Source organism: Bidens hawaiensis, unplaced genomic scaffold (assembly GCF_021521415.1).
Source record: "Bidens hawaiensis isolate Kalapana, Puna unplaced genomic scaffold, B.hawaiensis_p1.1 tig00003356_1, whole genome shotgun sequence".
NCBI lineage: Eukaryota > Viridiplantae > Streptophyta > Magnoliopsida > Asterales > Asteraceae > Bidens > Bidens hawaiensis.
The window spans coordinates 2,364,248-2,369,755 of record NW_027491185.1 but is presented as its reverse complement, the minus strand read 5'-3'; the positions used below and the strand labels follow the sequence as shown (position 1 = coordinate 2,369,755).

General features: G+C 32.4%; 1 pseudogene across 1 annotated transcript; it reads left to right on the top strand.

Annotated features, from left to right (window-relative positions):
- The first annotated feature begins 894 nt into the window (after window positions 1-894).
- On the top strand, window positions 895-5,048 carry LOC143623277 (protein DETOXIFICATION 24-like; annotated as a pseudogene). Its single transcript, XR_013151862.1, has 9 exons — window positions 895-951; window positions 1,831-2,076; window positions 2,346-2,886; window positions 3,136-3,221; window positions 3,309-3,365; window positions 4,062-4,300; window positions 4,392-4,510; window positions 4,606-4,692; window positions 4,783-5,048. The product of XR_013151862.1 is annotated as a protein DETOXIFICATION 24-like (transcript).
- Window positions 5,049-5,508: the final 460 nt, after the last annotated feature.

Genomic DNA, 5,508 nt, shown 5'->3' with positions numbered 1-5,508 from the left:
CGCCCGTCGGAATAACACATCGTAGGCGATGTGTTTTGTAGGTATATTTCTGGAATTTTTTTGATTTGGAGATAGTTTTGGAATCTTTTTCTTGAGAGGGACATTATGGAAATTTTCCCTTTTTTATATGATCTTAAAAGGTTTCTAAAATTAAAAAATAGTAAGTAAAAAATAAAAAGATATATTTGATGTCTCTGGTATCGTAGTCAAATGTCGCATTTAACATGTGATATCCTCATAACTTCTTGCCAAATTTTTAGCAAACAGTTGACCAACTGTTAAGACTTACTGTTTTTTTTTTTAATTAAAATCTAATTAGTGGCATTGATATAACAAATTAATTAACTAAGGGTGTTCATAAACATAGAAACCTACCAACCTAGCATACTTGAAATATATCCAATACTTTTTGGTTTGTTAAACTTGGATAATTAAAAATTGAACTTAATATTTGAACTTAAAACCGAGGCATTTTGTTTTTATTTTCTTTATATTTTGGAGGGAGTATGGGTGGCTCAATAAAGGAAGATTGAGATCTTTATAATCTTCAATTTGATCCTGAGAATATCCGGATTTTACCACTAGTAGGCCTTCGAGAAGAAGATGGATTTTCCCCAAAACTATGTTGTGCCAGCAGGTGGCATTTTTATCATGGGATAACCCTATACAAAATACCTAAACAATTTTATGTTTGTTAGTCATTCAAAAAAAGAAATCCACGGACATCATATATGTATAAAATATATTTATCAATCATTTTTCTAAAACTAGCACACAATCTAGAGAGAGAGGGCCCAATAATGAACAAAAGCCCATATCAATGATTGATATAGATAGTGTCTTGACGATATAAAAACGCTACCTCATATTTCAATATACCAATTATCTCCCCCATCATATCCTGCTCTACGCTTTCTGGCTTATTATTCCGAATAGTAGCTTCCTCACACAGTAAGTCTCTCTTTCTCTCTCTCTCTATATATATATATATACACACACTTATTTTTGACATCAATCAATGTTCTTAATAAAAAAGAGTAGTATCTTGAATTTCTTTTGATACTACTTAGAATGAATTGTATAATATTCAGTTTATATGTATTCTGTTAAAATTCTTTGCACCCAATTAATTTGCTGGAGATTGAATATATTATATAGAAACGAATATTACATGAAAATAAACAAACTACAATAAGTGTATAATATATGTTACATTACTGATTTCCAATATATTCAAAATGAAAAAAAGAAAAAATTAACAAATGTTGTTTTAAAGAATTACAGCATGTGTTTTGGTACAACAAATGGTTGGCGCCAGATAATAGTCATCATTTTAATTTTGATGAATTTGTAATATTTATATTATAGTTTAATTTGCGACGTTGGTAATTGGTATGTTGGTTTGTGAATTGTGTAAGTGATTCTGCGTAGCGTACAGGTTCCTTCGTTATCTGATATACTTGTTTTACTTGTTATTTGTATATTAGTTTGGTCTAGAATTAACTGGATAGTCTATAGGGATAAAACCAAAATTAAAAGTTGACCCAATGGGTTGAACTCTATATGGTTCTATCATGGCCACGTTGCGTTTTAATAAAGTTGATTTAAAAAATAGAAAGCAAAACAAAATCATATTTAACTTTTAGTTTTCTTTTCCAAAACGGAAATTAGTAAACCCAATGAAGGGTTTCATTGACTTATAGTCATTGGCGAACCTTTACTCAGTCGTTTAAGTTTATTTGTTTACGTCTGAAAATTTTTATACATAGTGTAAAGATATCAATTTTTACACAAAATTTTTATACTTAGTGTAAATTTACCCGTTTTTAGATGGACGATGGGATCCAGACAAAGCTTCTTCGACATGAAAATGAAGAAGAAGGTGACCTTAAACAAAGGATATGGGTCGAATCAAAGAAAATATGGAGGGTTGCATTGCAAGGTGTAATATCAAGAGTTTGTGCATTCGGAACTATCGTTGTTACCCAATCATTTATTGGGCATATTAGTGACATAGATCTTGCTGGCTACGCACTTGTTCAAACACTTAGTGTCCGATTTGTCAACGGAATACTTGTAAGTTAACCATCTATGTTTAATTATAACTAATAAAACACGAATAATTTAATTGAAACTAATTGTAAACTCATTCAAGTAGCATATAGTTTACCAAATATGTTGATATCAAACACGAGGGAAAAGGAAGCTAGTTTTTGGTGTTTTGAGGGAACTTTAAATAAGATCCGAACGTAAATTCATGATAAATCTACCCTTTGGATCAAAAGATATGACATTGGATTCGATTGTAATCGGCCATTTTACTTATGAATATAACATATTAACAGTTGGGAATGTCGAGTGCAACCAAAACCCTTTGTGGACAAGCATTTGGGGCCGGACAACACCATATGATGGGCATTTACTTGCAACGATTATGGATAGTTGACTTGATTACTTTAACCGTGTTGCTCCCGGTCTTCATCTTTGGTACCCAAATCTATAAACTTGTTGGTGAGGAAGAATCGATAGCAAACAGTGGTGGATACATATCTTTATGGTTCATTCCTTTTGTCTATAACTTTGTTTTTAGCTTGACCATACAAATGTATCTACAAGCACAGTTAAAGAACATGATTAGTGCATGGCTTTCGATTTTTCAATTTGCCATCCATATACCTTTGTCACTGCTTTTCGTGTATAAGCTGAATATGGGGTCTCGGGGGCCATGATTGCACTCTCGATGTCTTCGTGGTTTCTTGTGATTGGAGAATTCATATACATTTTTGGAGGATGGTGTCCGAATTCTTGGAAAGGATTTACAGTTGCTGCGTTTAAGGATCTTGTTCCTGTTGTTAAGCTGTCGCTATCATCTGGTGTGATGGTCTGGTAAGTATCTAATGTAACATTTGGAATTTGACTATCTTATTAGGTCACACTGAATGTTTTTAAATATAAAATATGATATGAAATCTTTCACAAAAACACTTTAAATCTTTTCTGACTACTGTTACAAGTCAAGTACTTTTATGTGACTATCTATATGTTCTGACTAACATCAGAATATCATTAATTTAAGAAACCATTGTTTTGACTTTGAATGCCAAACTATGGTCTGACCTTTGCTATAATATGTAGCTTGGAGTTATGGTACAATGCTGTTCTAGTCTTGCTTGCTGGATACATGCAGACGCCGAGGTTGCAATATCTGCCTTCTCCATTTGGTATTAATTAGCACGTGTTACTATTTTCCCTTTGTTATTAGTTTTAAAAAGATGTAGACTCGTTTTTGTTTTTTGCTTTCGTTGCAGCCTGAACGTTAACGCGTGGGAGTTTATGATAAGCCTCGGTTTCTTAGGTGCCGCATGGTAAGTCATTGATGGTTCAGAAGAAAAAACTTTCCAATTATTACATTTCTATGCTTTGCTGAAATTGCGCCCTTTAATGCCCCTATCAGAAGAAGAAAAAACTATGCCAAAACCAATATTTGCGCATATAGCCACCTAGGTATTATAAATAATATATTAGTTAGTCTTTATTGATTTACTATTATCATAGTTATGAGATATGACTTGATTGAGTTTCATTTGTAATTATTCTCATTGTACACTTATAGATATTTGATCAATAGTTAACATTACTTTACGGGCTTCACTATTTTACTAAAGAGTATATACTAATTAGGGTCTATTGTTAGATTATTACCATATAGTTAAAAGATATAATTTAATTAGGTCTTCTTCATAATTGTTCTCATTGTATTTTAATGTATAGTTGATCAATACAATACTAAGTGGCTTTTCTTACAAGACCCGAACCGACCCTTTCCAACTCAATACTTATTTTCACATGACGTTACCCTCACGAACCTTTTTACGCATAATATTTGTAGCGAAAGATGGTCGATTAATTTGTTTGTTTTTGTCCTTTAGTATGTCTTCAGTGTTTTTATTATTATTATTATTATTATTATTATTATTATTATTATTATTATTATTATTATTATTATTTAAATTCTTTTGGCTGTATGACTGATACTTGTTGTAACTTGAACATGCATAAAGTGTTCGGGTGGCCAACGAATTAGGGAGAGGAAATGCGAAAGCAGTAAGGTTTTCTATACAAGTGTTGTTGGGGACTTCCATTGCAATCGGGTTGTTCTTCTTTGTTCTTTGTTTGGCGTTTGGCAAAAAACTCGCATACTTGTTCACGGATGATGATAGAGTTGCAGATACAGTATCAGATCTTTCTTTGCTTCTCTCTTTTTCGGTTTTGTTGAATAGCATTTACCCTGTACTCTCTGGTAACTTCTTTCAGTTCATAAAACCTCTACATTTGAAAATTTTCACAAAGATAAGTTGTAAATACTAAACAGAGATATATTTTTCCATTAGGGGTGGCGGTTGGAGCGGGTTTGCAATCAGCTGTTGCAGTTGTTAACCTCGTTTGCTTTTACTTGATCGGAATTCCATTGGGAGCTTTGCTCGGATATTTAACGAGTCTACAAGTTAAGGTACATAAAAAAATAGTGTTAAGCAACTCAAAACTCATATATATATATGGTTGATTTTTTCGATTGTTATTTATTTACTTTGTATTACTTAACAGGGTATATGGATCGGAATGATTGGTGGTGTTTTAACACAAACAATTACGCTTGTATATTTGACATGGAGAACTGACTGGGACGACCAAGTACACAAACAACTTCACAGCCATGCATTAGATAATTTTTGTTCTTTTCGGAATTTCATACGAACATGTATTATTTTTTGCCTCGTGTAGGCCGCGAAGGCTTCCAAACGGCTCGCACAGTTTTACTTAAAGTCAGATGATAATCGTGAGCAAATTTCTAACGAGTTAGAATGATTAGAAGTGCTTAAATCTGCATGTGTGTATCATTTTCATTTTTTATATGCATGTTTCTGAATTCCATATTTACTAACGAATTTATGGCCTTTTGGTGTAAGAAGTCCATTGACTCTTGCTTAAGATAGATAGGTAAGACGAAATGTAAAACACTGCAGGCCAAATTGCAAATTAAATAAATAAATAAAAATAAAATAAAAGGATTAGGTTTTACGTTTTGTCATAACAAGAGAGCAAAAGTTGCATATATTGTTAAAACCTGCATACACACCCCAACAAGGTTGTAGATTTGGATCGTATGTTTACTTATTTATTTCTACTATGTTAACTGATTTTGTTAAAATCTGCATATGAGTCCCGACAGTATATATAGAATTTATTAGTAGTAAGTTCATTCTTGTCAGTTTTCACTATCTGTAACTGACAAGAGTTACTGGTGTTGATAAAGTAGATGAAATGACATTTTTAGAAGCCGTGAGGACGGAAATGGCTAAATTTTTTTTACTTTGGACGGAGACGGCAAAAGTGAGCAAACCACAAGGACGAAAATGACAGTTTACTCTGTTTAAATAAAAGGGTATTTTTGTCATTTCATACTAACTTAACAAACTAGAACTAACAGAGGTAGTGATTTGAAGTAAA